Source organism: Dipodomys spectabilis, unplaced genomic scaffold (genome assembly GCF_019054845.1).
Source record: "Dipodomys spectabilis isolate Male_0828 unplaced genomic scaffold, ASM1905484v1 ptg000042l, whole genome shotgun sequence".
Taxonomy (NCBI): Eukaryota; Metazoa; Chordata; class Mammalia; order Rodentia; family Heteromyidae; genus Dipodomys; species Dipodomys spectabilis.
The window spans coordinates 4,697,507-4,712,040 of NW_024870719.1; positions in this window are offsets into that span (position 1 = coordinate 4,697,507).

Consider the following 14,534-nt stretch of genomic DNA (forward strand, 5'->3'; position numbering starts at 1 on the left):
GGCCTGGCCACTAGAAACCCGGTGATCTGAGTCAGCCGAGTGACGTTAGGCCGACCCGGGCTCCTGGCTAGAGCAGAGCGGAGGCGCTGCCACGAAACTCGTACCTGCGGCTAAGAGCAGGTGAGTCACCGCACCGTTTTATATCTTTATGACATAACTTTTTTTTTTTCCGCCTCAGTCCACTCCACTCCCCTTGTCATCTGTAGCGATCATAAAGAGGAAGCGACTGAGAGCAGATGTCTGTGTGATAGGGCAGACGGATCCAAGTCGGGCCGGCCTCTCGGCCGAACTCCTCCTCCCGCCCCCCTGCAGCAGCCTTGGGGACTGAGCTGGAGGCGACAGTCTGGTTTCTGATAGGGAAAGGTCAGGGGGAGGGGACGTCTCCCGACACTGGGGCTTTAGCTGGGAAAGCCAGGGCCGGGGCGCCGGAACGCGCCGGTACTGTGAAAGAGGTGCCAGCTTGAAGCCAGAGGCAGCCCGGAGTGGTGCCCCGCAGGGTCTCTGATATAAAGGAGTTAGGCTAGGTCCTTAGGTATCTCACTGGCTTCCTAATCGGCCCAAAGAACTTGTCTGAGGCCCTGGGTAGTGGGTCACCCTCAAGTCCAGAGAAGGGAGATCAACCAAAGAAAATGAACTGGGTAGGCACTGAATGTGATAGGCTGCAATACAGTGCGTGTGTGTATGAGTGACTCTGTGTGTGTGTGTGTGTGTGTTTCTGGGCGTGTGTAACTGCATTTCTGAACAAGTGAGGCTGTTTCTGTGTGTTTGCGAGTGTGTGTGTGTGTTAGCAGTCTGCAGAGCCAATAGATTTCCGTAAGTATCAATAAAATAAAGCCAGAGATAACTAAGACTCCGTAAAATACTCGTTTTGCAAAATAAAAAACCGCAATTAATCTCATTTAAAGAAATGTGTTTTAACTTGTCTACCACGTCGATACTCCCTCCCACCCCACCCCCCACACCCGTGCTTTGTTCTTTCACATCTTTCTTCCTTGAAATCTGGCCGGAGAGTCACGTTAAATCCTTGAACCAAACAAATCTCTTAAATCAGCAGGGGAGCAGAGAGGGTGAAGATGTGCAGTTAAGGAAATAAAAAAGATAAACGCATTGGATTACAATTCCTTTATAAACAAACAAAAAAAAGAGGGTGGGGGGGCACATCACGTTGTAAGGAAAGGAATGACAGTGAAATTAAATCCACCTGGAACCGAGCAGAGCGAGAACCCTCTGCGTTTGCGCCAACGCGGCGGCTCCTGTGACTGGAAGTCACTCCCATCAGATGGTGTACCTGGGAGTGTGTGTGTGTGTGTGTGTGTGTGAAACTAATTCTTTGTGCAAAGTTCCCATCCGGCAGCAGAACCGCAGTCCCATTTGTAAAGTACACGGATGCTTAGCTTCCTCACCCTCGTTGGAGGACTTTCCGTGCTAAGAAGTTTCCTTGTTCCTTCCAGAGGGCGAGTCTCCAACGCCCTCTTGGCTTTTCTACAAAGCATGACTAGGGCATTTTCTATGGGCAATATCAATTTAGTAACAGCTTTTAGAGTGCACAAAAAGCTAGTGCCTTAAGGAGAAAAACCCACCGCCTGGACCTCCAAGGGGTGAATGACATACTATTCCAATGCATTTTCCAAATTTATTAGGCCTCCTTTTTTAATAACTCAAAAAAGAAAAAAAAGAAAAGAAAACCCCGTCTTGTTCCTTGTTGGATGACCACAGAGAAGTGTCTCAGCTCACAAGCCTCTTCAAAGCCCAAGCCTGCCAGTGCAGAATGTACTACCAGCTTTAGGGACTTGATCCTGCTCTAGAGTTCCGGGTTGGCAGCCCTGGGGATTCCCACGAGCACAGCGCCTCCTGTCGTAGAGAAGTAAAGATGTCTTTCGTGCGGGTGCTCACCTGGGGAGCGAGGCTAGGTGAGACTGGACAGAGTTTGGTTCTTAAGGGCCGATTGCCTGGGGCCAAGAAGAAGGAAAGGTGGAGGAAGTTCTGTTCGCTTCTAGCTTCTCTCCATCGCAGTGGCAAAATTCCTAGACACCTAGCATTTTAAGAGGCGATGATGCAGTGTGGTCACATATACTAGCTAATTTCCTTCCAGGTGTAAATGTCACATCGAGTCTTTGGCTTAGCAACTAATGCTACCTGCATCTTTTTCCATTCGTAAGTCAGTGCGCTGCCTCTGGGTTGCTGGCCAGTTGACATCCACATAAGGTGGCCAGCAGCCTCCAACGTCTTTCCCCAAATAGGTTCTTCACGCGATTGCAAAACTGCTTTGCAAAGACTGCGCCGCTCTTTGGAGGAAATAAACCTGTCTTCAGGTCCGAGGTGGCTGGAGGAGCTCCAGGCAAGAGGAGCCACTAGAGCAGTCACCCGGTGGCTCTGAGTTCCGGGACTGTCCAGGTAGCGGGGAGGGCGGGCTCCCCAAGTGGAGGAAGTCGGGTGGTTAGGGCTGCCCTGTGTGCTCCAGGTGATCGCTAACTAGGAAGCGGCCCCGCTTTTCCCCGGAAGCTGTTCCTGCTACACCCCTGGGCCTGCCTGCTCCCGGCGCGGTCTGGTTAGAAGAAAAGGGGCGCTAAGTCCACTAACCCAGCTCTTAAGCGTCAGCCTACCCTTCCCAGCATGACCTGGCCCTTTCCGCAGAGATTCACTGGGCAGGCAGAAGCAAAGAGGACCAGCATGGAAGAAGGAAGGAAAGGCCTCAGGATCGTGTCTCAGGACCAGCTGGTGGCCTTTGCGGTTAACGCAACCGCAGGGTGGTCAGAAAGCAGGGCCAGGGCCGTCAGCCGGCCACTGCGCGGGCTCAGCCGGGCTGTCCCCTGTCTGTCCCCAGCCTGCCCCCCGTTCCCACCAGCTGCCTCCCTTTCCCCTCTGTGCTGCACACCTTCGGAACTGTGGTCAGGTCAAGGCGGCGGTAGGGGTCCAGCCACGTTCGGTGCGGGGTGGTCCGAGTTCTTCCACCGGCCTCCACCCCCCACCCAGATAAGAAGCTTAAGTCCTCCTCCTGCCAGAGAGAATCAGACGAGCTGAAACTAAGAGCTGTGGTCTTTAACCCGGTTCAAAGTCGACCCCGACTGAGACCAGACTCAGCTTAGATAGAAAGGTTGGCCGAGGCTCGGGGGCAGAGTGCCTGGCCTTCGCGATCGGAGGTGTGCGCTGGGCTGGGGAAGGGGTTGGGGTACCTGAGGAGCCCCTACCTGAAATGCCCCGCTCACAATCGTGGGGGACTAGGCCTTCCGGGGGGGGGGGCCTTCATCTCTCTGGCCCACGAAGCCAGCACTCAGCCTCCTGTTCCTGCGCGTCCTCTTTTTTCCCCTTTCTTTCCCATCCTCCCTTCCCTTCCATCTTCAAATCACTAATTAAGGACTCAAGCCCTTAAGGCCTCCACCTTCACGGAGGTAGAGGCCCTGGGGCCACCTGAGGGCTTTGACCAGTTTCTGTGTGGTGTCCTCTGCTGTTCTGGACGCATCCTTCGTGGCGCGCGTGCGCGTGTGCATACACGCTCCCAGTTCATGCTCCCTAAGGCTTCTGCACGTTTTACTGAAAACAAACAAACAAAAAACATCGCTGGGGTTGGCCCTTTCCAAACTGCTTTCCCCTGAGTTGTTGCTACTGGGCTTCCCAATGGCCCGGATTCGCGAGTTGGCTCTTTGGCAGCCGGATGTCTGAGCCGGAGTTGCTCCCCATTCTTTTGGCGGCAAGGGAGCTTCGTCTCGCCAAAACTAACTCACATTTTCATGTATTCAAATGAGAAATATCGAGAAGGGCAATTTGCCCTCTTGGGCAATCAGCAACCCTGGGAGGAAAAAGTAAGTGTCCGGTGGGGTTCCAGGGCCCCCTGGGTGCCCGCTGCGGTCGGTCCCGCGTCCCGGAGGCGATGTCTCCTTCTTTAAGGACTCCTTTATTCACACTGGCCAGCGCCAGGTAGAGGACATGCCTATCTAGCTGGACGTGCCTAGCTCCGATCTTCAATCCCTTTCATCAGACACCCGCCCCACCCCCCCCTGGGGCGCCAGTCTCCACTCAAGGAACAGCAATGCTGTGCTTTGGAGTTCCTTCCTCTTCGGGGCTCTGGGACAGTATCTGGAACTGCAGGCTTCACGCAAGGCATTGGAAAGAAGCGTTACTAGGAAAAGAGACCCGAGTCACTAAGGTCCTACTATGTGCCTCCGACTAGGCGGGACTCTTTTTGAGATCCCAACATTTCCCCCACCCTCTCACTACTCAGAGACTGCACATCTAGTAGGAGTATGTTCGGATCTCCTTGGCAAATGCCTGCGCTAAAAGGGTGCGTCGATGGGAGGCGGAAATCAAGGGCTTCAAAAAGTCAACGAATTTCATTTTTTGCCTTGAGGGAGGAAGCTTAAATGTAAATTCTTTCCAAAAGGCGGACAGCGTTTAGCTTCTAGGCGCGTCACCCTCCTCTCCTCACTACCCCCCCCCCCCCACACTGAGCTTACCCTCAGTTATTTCTGGTGGTTTAACTTTGACTATTCAAATATGATTGCTCTCAAATTTACATAGTTCTACCTAACAGATAATTTTGCAACGATCATATAAATCACACATTGCGTTTGGAAGAAAAAAAAACAAAGAAAAGCATGACAGTGTGTGTGTGTGTGTGTGTGTGTGTGTGTGTGTGTGTGTGTGTGTGTGTGTGTTCATTGTATTAACTTCTTGACTCTTTCTTGCTTTCAACTTCTGTTTTGGATTTGATTTTTTTTTTAAATACTAGTTTATTGCAGGGGGTTACATTTATTATTTAGAATTAAAATTTGACTGTTGGGGGCTGCTTCTAGCACTTTTGGCAGCTATTCTAGAGCTGTTTTTTTTTTTTTTTTTTAAAGTAGTTCATTTGCTTGTCCAGTTGAAATTTTCTTGAAAATTTCTGTGGTCCCATGGGCTGTAGAGCAAAACTAGTTCTTGGCTCGCCTTGCAGGAGTTTGCTACACAGAAATACTTTGAAGAGGGCTCATGGACAGCACTTGCTTTGCTGGGATTTATATGTTTTTATTTGTTGTCACTGGGCATTGCCTCTGGTGGCAAGTTCAGAGCTGTCTCCTGGGGTTCTGTAAGAACTTTGGAGAGCCTTTCCACTCAAGTGAACCCTGCCCTCCTTAGTTCCACACCTTCCTCTAGATTCTAGCCCGCAGCAAACTGCATTTGTTTCTTTTTCATTTTGTTTGTTTCCCACGCTGAGCTAGTAACTCATTGAGAGCAGTGATTCAGGCTGCTACAGTAGAGCCTGGTACATGGAAGACTTTCAGTAAAGATTTGTTGGGTTGATCAGTCAACTAACTAGTTTAGCTTAGAGATTGGTGAGGCTGACTTTAGGAAGGGAAGGATTCTTGTCTAGAAACTGCCTCCAGAAGTGGAGCCCCATGCTGCCAAACCTCCTGGTTCTGTCTCTTTCCCTGGCTACAATTCCTAGTTTTAACCAAAACTGTCAGGTAGCCTTATCAAATCAGAAATGCTTCCCTTCTCAGGAACTTGGGCATTGATGGAATTGCCAGCCTTGTCTTACCCACACAGGTCAGTAAAGGTGTGACCCAACTCAAATATTTCACTTTTCCTCACTGAAAAGGTGGCAGCAGCCCCGTCTATCAATAGCAGGTACTGATTAAAAGTTAACCCCATCAATTTTCCATCAAGCACACTGTTTTGCTCAGAGCTGTAAAGGAAATGCCCATGTTCAAATAGGTTTAAGTCAGCAAAACAAATAAAGCTGAGACCATGTGGTAAGTAGAAAAGACTCGCAGCAGCTCTGCTAATCTGAGTTGTCTTTCCTGGGTTTAGAGATCACACTGCTCTGTGTTGCAGCCTGCCTTCCCACCTGGTGCTGGGTGGCGCCTGGGGCCCTGAGCATCCACTGGGTGGGTTTGGGCACAGAGTGACAGGTATGATTATTCCAAGAGTCTGTTTCTCAGAACAGAGCAGTGCTGGAAGCAGCTTGCTCAAAAAGACCAGGAATTGACTTTCAGTGGCTCTCCACTTGTAGGATACAAAGTACTTTGTTCCACACCCCTTCTGGGTGTAATATAATGATTTTTGTAAAGGACTACCAGCCTCTCTCAGATCCTGTGGTGTTGTTGTATTGAAGTGGATTGAACTGGAAATCCAGCTCTGGCATGAAAGTCGAAGTTCAGAGTCTTTGAGAATGTCTGTCTCTTCCGCAGTGCTGTTGTTTAGGAAGCAAGGAGAATGCACCATCATCCAGCTTCACAGGGCTTCTTACTATCCTGCAGCCTCCCACTGGGAAGTGTCAGCTCAGTCAAGGATAGCTCCCTGGTGCTACTCCCAGATCTGAGCCACAACCCCCGTGGGCAGAGGCATCTGGGAAAGGAGCTTGGAACTCCCCTGTACATAGTCTTAGAGGCACAGGGCTGTGCTAAGATCTGATGTAGACTTGTGTGCAGCCTGAGGCATGGATCACACTTTCCTCACTGTGCTGGTCCTTCTCCTGCCCCAAATGCCATCCATTGTGAGTCCTGGATTTCCTCTGACCTCCTCCTGACTTTATCCACACCCCTCTGCCAAGAGAAGTGGCAGCAATAAGAAACCCAGGGGGAGAGGTGTGTGAAGGTCCCTTGGTTACTGGAGCAGGAGCATCTACAACTTCTTCAGGTGCTGGAGTGGGAATAAACAAGACTTTCCTCCCCCAGAGTTGAGAGAGGGAGAGGGAGAGGGAGAGGGAGAGGGAGAAGAAGAGGGAGAGAGAGAGAGAGAGAGAGAGAGAGAGAGAGAGAGAGAGAGAGAGAGAGGGAGAGGGAGAGGGAGAGGGAGAGGGAGAGAGAGGGAGAGCCAACACGCAAAAGTGAGCACTAGAGAGGTATATGCAAATGCAGGGGTGGGCATTTGAGTGAAGGGGAGTATGATCACTAATTTAGCCCTGGTGCTACTGATCTTGAATTTGCTGGGGAGTCTGTGCAGACACTCATGTCCAGTTTTGTCTTCCAAATTACAAGCTTTCTGGACCTAATTTTAGTCAGGCTCTGTTAGTGTGCAGAGTAGGAACAAAGCCCAGTGACTGGTGCAACAGTGTCAGACCTGATGGCACTATCCAAGGGAATGCAGGAAGAACCAGCTACAACTGTATGTGTGTGTGTGTGTGTGTGTGTGTGTGTGTGTGTGTGTGTAGCTGGAGTGAGAAGCATCTCTCCTTAAAGAGAAGACTCTTGGAGCATTGGCATCTTAACATTCTTATGAACATTTAGTTTTTTTTTTTATTGTGAAAATACCGTGCAGAGGGGTTATAATTACATGGGCAAGGTAATGAGTACATTTCTTATCAAGCATTGTAACCTCCTCCTTTGTTTCCCCTTCCAAATATTTAGTTTTTTGTGGTTTGTATCTTCTGGTCTATTTTGGGCAACAGTTTTCCTGCTTTTTATTTCCTAGAATCTAGAAAGATAGTAGCAAAAGAGAAAGCCAAGCCCATCCTAATTTCCAAGCTAGAGCATGGCTTAGCATTCCCCTACTCCCTGCTTGAGCTGGCATCCCCAAGGTACTTGTTAAACTCCAGTATGGCATACTCAATGCCATTGTGATGGACAAGTTGAGCATCTATAGTTGTTTGAAATCTATAGAAGTTCGAGATCTATAGGGCTTGAAATCAGATTTGAATTCCAATCTGGATCATGCAGGGAAGTAGCCTTCTCTGAACCTCTCTTACCTGTGAAATAGATACATTAGAACTCAACCTACACCAATGAGCATTGAGGGGAGAATTATTATACAATAAATAGTGGCAACATAGTCATCACAGAATTCTGGGAGTGCAAGTGGTGCTGGATGCTGAGACGTATGACACAGGATACAGGCCTATAATCCATGTCAGCTTTTCCTTTCCCTTCCAACTCCTTTGCCTATGGTTAGCTTTTAGATGTCTTATTATCAAAGAGAAAAGAAGTCCTATATGGGGACTGTGTAGCAAATCAGACCAGGATGCCAGTATCCCTGGATCATGCCTGGAACTCCCTCCTCTTCTCTCCAAGAGGTAGGACATATATATCTCCACAGAGGTCTGGTGATAGAGTTTGGATAGATGGCAGAGTAAAAGTGACCCACTGCATTAGGCTTATGTTAAGGACCTCTTGGAGGAACAGGTCTCAAAAGGTGAAGAGATGATGAGTTCTCCTGCATTTCGGGCTCTCTTGGCTGCATGAGGCAAATCTCAAGATAGCAAAGCAAATTCTCCCTCCCCTCTCCTCAGAGATGCAGAAGGCTGTCTGGTTCCCTTGGGTTCCCTAAGGTTCACTAGCAGCACTTGGAGACTTTAGGAGTCTCTGAGGCTCCCACCATCACTCTGGCTGTGATGATCTCAGGAAAAAGCCAGGTTGAGGCTTGGATCCCAGAAGCATCCCACTATGGAGGTAGGGAAAGATGAGTTCAGCCTCGTCAAAGACCACACCAGCACACAATAACTGAATTTTGTACTCATTTAGAAAAGAATCACCTAGACATTTCCTAAAATCCGGAAAACTCAGGACATGTATTTTAACAAGGAAGCATTAGTTTGCCCCAATAATAATCTGCCTACCCAGCTATAAAAAATATAACATAGTATCATCTACAGGATTATTTATTTATTTATTTATTTATTTTTTGGTCGGTCGTGGGGCCTGAAAGCTGGGCCTGGCGCTGTCCCTCAGCTCTTCAGCTGAAGGCTAGCGCTCTACCACTTGAGCGTCAGCCCCACTTCCGGCTTTTTTTGCTTATGTGGTGCTGAGGAATCAAACCCAGGGCCTCATGCATGCAAGGCAAGCACTCTACCACTGAGCCACCTTCCCAGCCCCGGATTATTTATTTTCTTAAGAACTATAATAGTATACTCTTCATAACTTGAGAAGCCTTTGCTTCAAAATGAAAAGCTGCAACAGTGGATTATCAGCTACTAATCTAGAATGACTTTCTGGATGCCACCATCCTACTGTATGCCTTTAAGAACTGTCTTTGAGAATTATTTTATTTAAATTCCTTAAAAAGTAAATCTTCCCAGGAGGACGAGTGCATCTGAGCACGCTGAGCCCAGGGTGGATCCTTCAAATATTAAGGACCTTAAATACAACCTTGTATGCGCAAGAAGCTTAGTGAGGTATCGAACCTTAATGAAGACAAACACTACAGAATGTGAAAAGAAGAAGTCAAAACAGGGGTTTTCGCAGATGTAGATCCATCTGCAAAGGTGAAGATTTAAAGACTGTGGGAGTTTGGAAGGGCTGGAATTCAGCTGTGGATGAAGGGACTCTCAGAAAAAATGTCCTGCAATTTAAAGATAGAATTTGGATGGGCTTAGAGGTTCATGTGTACAGGCTCTAATAAGTTTTTATATTCTGCTTCATGAAGTAACTAGAATTCAAGTGTATTTCACTGGAGGACGGACACACAACACATCTTCAGTGTTTCTTAACATTCCTTGGGCTGGTGTTGGGGGGAACGAGCACAGGGAAAGTGAGCTGGTGCACAGAAGACTCAGGCAGCGATCTCTGCCTAAATGCAGCTTCTGTTTTTACAGCTTACGTAGGGAGAGCTGTTAGTTTTTCTAAGCATAAAGTGGGCTTTGGGTCTCTAAGCTCAATGTTTAGGCTACAAAGCCCATACAACAGCCTTACATACCTACCTTTAGAAAAGGAATGGTTCTGACCTCAAACTCAGCAAAATCTCTAGTGCATTACCATACTTGGAGAACATCTAAGCAAAGCCCTTTGAAGGCATAAAGTGTAACTGGAATGCTAGCCACTACCTCCAAGAAAAATAAATCCTTCATTCTTAGCCAAGTATACACCTGCTTTGGACCAGGCTTATTAGTATTATTTGTATCTTTTCTTTTCAAATGGCTAGTTTTACTCAAGGTTGTTTTTCTCCTCAGTGCTTGCTATTTTTGTCTTACCTTTAAGAACCCTGAGATCAGGCCAGGCGCCAGACTTCTAAGTCACCCCACAGAAGAGGTGGCAGGCTTCCCAGGGGTCTGTGATGGAGCTCTGTAAGCTTAGATCTGGAATGTATTTATTACATCACCACAGGAAAAGAAGTGCTTGAAGAAGGCTGGGGTAGGACCCATAGGCTGGGGGAAATGATTGCAGTACATTCATTTTTGTGGACAGTTGAGGCAACATTTGGTAGAGATTTCTGCTGATTATTTATCTTATGTGCCTTTACTATCTCTTCTGCCTTGCTCTGCACTCCAGAAGGCTGACCTCAATGGGCCTGTTGCCCAGATTTTCTTCATTTGGACTTTTAACGGGGCTTCAGTGGGGGAGGTAATGGTACGGGAATGAAGGTTGACAGAGTGAAACGTATGAGTGCTTAATGCTCTTGCTTTCTCCTCCATCCTTTTGGCTTTCTTTGTGTATTTCTTTCTTACCCAGTTGTGTTTAAAACTCCTAGTAGGCAGCCCTTCTTCCATGGTTTGAGCTCTCATCAGCTCTGCTAGCTTCCAGTTTGCCTCTCACACTTCAGATCACAGTGTAGGTGCAGTATTTCCCTGCTGCTGCCAGGCTTTGGGTAACTTGATTGTGTGTGACTCCATCTTGTGTAGTTCCCTCTAACCCTACCCGCACTCTTGCAAAGAATTTCTTTGAGTTCTCTCCACTTCCTCTCCTTCTTCCTTCTCTTCATCCTCCTCCTCTTCTTTCTCCCCTTTCTTCTTATCAACTCTTTCATGCATGCTCTCTGTTTCCTCTTAGACCTGTTAAATAGATACATGCAGGTTCCTGAAAGTGAAGTGTAAGGCATTCAGTTATTTCCAATATTGTTTTTATACTGTAACTCATCAAAAAGGCTCTACTTGCTTCATATTACCATCTTGGGGTGTTGGTGTGAAGGTTTAAAGAATTTTGGACTGGGAAGGTAGCTCAGTGGTAGAGTGCTTGCCTCACATGCATGAGGCCCTGGATTTGATTCCTCAGCACCACATAAACAGAAAAAAAAGCCGGAAGTGGTGCTGTGGCTCAAGTGGTAGAGGGCTAGCCTTGAGCTGAAGAGCTGAGGGACAGTGCCCAGGCCTAGAGTTCAAGCACTCCCCCCCCCCCAAGATTACCCCTGGAACTAGCAGGGCAATCAATTTGGAGTTTATTTGGTTTATAGTTAGCATTTTTTGATGATATGCATTTTATATAACTATTAAAGTAATTGATGCTCAATCCAAATATTGATAGCATTCTTTTTTTTTTTTTAACCTTCAGTGAACTGATCTCTGCTATCAACCAAGGATTAAGACTTTAGCTAGTGCTAAGTTGTGTTCATATAACTACACTAAACTAAGTTCAGTGACTGAGGCACTCTTGAGAAGCATTCATTTCTGTACATATTTGTTTCCTCATCTCTAGAATGTTAAGCTGACAGTTCAGTTTTCTTTATACCTCTGGCCTCTCACAACCCAGTTTTTACTAAGTTATATTCTTGAAGATAATTATATTATTTATTTATTTTTACTAATGTCGAGTGATATTATTTAGTGTGACCATCAACAGACAACGTACCTGGCACTAGGTACTTGCTAGGTATTAAAGATGCTAAATTTGAGAAAAATTCTCATCTTCCTATATAATTGAAATGATACTATAGGTGGAGCATGGTGATATGTAGCTATAACCTCAGCTACTGGGAGGTGAGACAGAAGGATCATTTGAGTTCAGGAGTTTGATATCAGTCTGGGGAATGTAACAATTCTATCTTTTTTTTTTTTTTTTAAAGGCAACAGGAAGCTCCAATATCTAAGAAATTAGTATTCCTCTCCATAGGAAAAGTTCATAAAAGTGCAATTTCTGGATCAAAAGACCTGCAGAGAGCCAGGTTTTTTGAGCCATTTTGCTATCTAATATCTAGCAGGATGCCATCAGAAATCTATTAGTCACCTTGTTCCCTTTCTCCCTTGCACACAGTCTTATTAACCTTGACATTTAATGATTAAAAAAATTACAACAAATTGTTTTTATGTCTGAGATTATTAGTAGAGTTGAATATTTTTATATTTCTACTGGCCACAGTATTTCTCCTCCCCACCCAAGAATTGTTTGTATACATCTTCTTCAGCCAATTGGAAAAAAATCTGAGCATTTGTTTCTTAGGAGTAGTATTTTTGTTTGTTTTTGTGACATAGGAGATGGAATCCCAGGACTTGCGTGTTCTAGGTTACCCTTTCTCTGCTGAGCTCCAGTCAAGCGCTCATCCACACAATATTGATCTCATGCCTGCCATAAATGTTCTGTATCTCCACAGCTTTTCATTTGTATTTCATTTTTTTGGTCTTAAATGCATAGAGTTAAAAAAAGTCAACATTTTGTTTAGATACTCTGCCTTCAGTGCTTACAGGCATTATCTGCACAAAATCAAAACCATCCAACTATAATTTTTTTTTGTGCATACTATGAAGAGAATATACAGTGCTTTTCTAAACTGTTAGACCTTGGAAGGCACTAATTGTGAAAAACCTTAAATTTTCTTTTAGAGAACTATGTTTGGATTTTATTCTGTTGTGACAATTTTGGAGGGGGGGGGGTGAAGTTACAGAATTTCAACGAGTAATTTTATAATACTCCCCCTGCCAACTTTAATGGTATCAAAAGTATTAACATTTTCATATGATGGTATTATAATAACAGCGAAGCTGAAATGTCTGCAAATCAAAAACTCCTCCCTCTTCTATCTATCTCTCTATCATCTGTCTGTCTGTCTGACTGTCTGTCTATCCATCCATCCTGTCACATCCTTTTCTCTCTAGAAAACAGGTTTCTAGCACAGGATTACCAGCTAGATACCCGAGGTCTCTTTGTGTCTTTGAATACACATATTTTATTTATGAAATGAAGATAATAGTAATACTTAACTTAAGGACTTTATTTTGATATGGCTAGTTCTATTCTTCATTATCAACTTTTGATTATACAAAATGTTAATGAACAATATTAAATTGTTGTTGTTAAGATGGGGTATCACTGTTGCCCAGAAATTTGCCTGGACTTTCTAGTCTCAAGTCATCATCCTGTGTCAGCTGAGACTACAGAGTGTACCACTGTGTCCAGATAATTAATAACAGTTATTTGCCATTTAAATTGTTTCTGGATCGTATGGTAGATATACTTAAAGGTTATATTAATTTAATTTTTTTTCCCAGTTGAGAAACATGCTCTGAATATTGATTTTGTGTAACAATCATACCAAGAATAGTCATTTTACAAGAGCTTTAGCTATTTGCTCTTAGCGTAGGAAAGCAATTCATTCCTGCCTTTAAGGAGTTACTTCCATGCGTCCAGTGGGGGTGCCCACCTAAGCATCTATAGGATACTAGGATGTGTAACTACAATGAAACTTCAAGAATGACAAGCCCTTTTTTGTACAATGTGTCCTATTTTGTGAGCACTCAACAACTATTTGTGGACATTATCATGTTAAAGAGTAAAGTAGCAACCCTGCAATATAAGAGCATTTTGTAGATGAGGATGCAGAAGCCTAGACAGGTCTCTGTTATGTCTGAGAGGCAAAGCTGGGCCTCGTAGCCTGGTTTTGCCTGGTTTTATAAAGCACACATTTCCCTCTCACAGGCCCAAGGCTGTCTCAGTGTGTGGCCCTCAGTGGACGGCCTCCATCTCTAAGGCATTGGACAGCACTGAGTGTTCTTCATTCTTGGACATTTGGGAAACTTGTTTACTTCCATCATTTGGAGTCTCATGGCAGATTCAACTTTTATCTGTATTCTGGCATCACTTTTTGTTTGCTGGAGCATTTGGAAGGGAGAGGTGTTGGTAGAAAGTAGAAAGGTAAGAAAATAAGCACCTGTAGATCTGTTATGTACCAAGCCCAGAGCAAACTACTTTCTTTTTTTTTTTTAAATTTTTTTTTGGGGGTCTGGTCGTGGGGCCTGAACTCAGCCTGGGTGCTGTCCCTCAGCTCTTCAGCTCAAGGCGAGCGCTCTACCACTTGAGCCACAGCGCCACTTCAGCTTTTTTCCTTTTTGCTTATGTGGTGCTGAGGAATTGAACCCAGGGCCTCAGGCATGCAAGGCAAGCACTTTACCACTGAGCCACCTTCCCAGCCCCGAGGAAACTACTTTCTATACTGTATCCAGTTGTTTTCCTTTTAAAAAATGGTGACATATTACCCAGGAAAAATGAACAAAACAGAAAAGAATAGCTTGTCATAAAGAATAAATCCTAATTCCTTCAACAAGAATAAAAACTAGAGCATTGCTAGCACCCTCAGGTCTCCTCCTTCTCTTTGGTCCTATTTAGCATTCTCCCCTCTTACAAGAGGACCTGGACTTTTATGATAACCCCTTTCTTATGTGTAGTTTAGCAGGCTGTTTGTATCTGTAAGCACTATAGTTCATGCTGGCCTGTTTATTTCATTTTATTTTTTAACTTTATGTGATGGACCCTCATAGGCAATGTGAGTCTGTGTCTGGTCTCCTTGATCAATAATACACATGTGCGAGATGAATGCATATTGTTTCTCAAAGCTGGTTTGTTCATCTCCTTGATAAACACAGTCACATTTTCTGAATGTACCGCACTTGAATTGTGTATCTGACTTTGAATGGACATTTG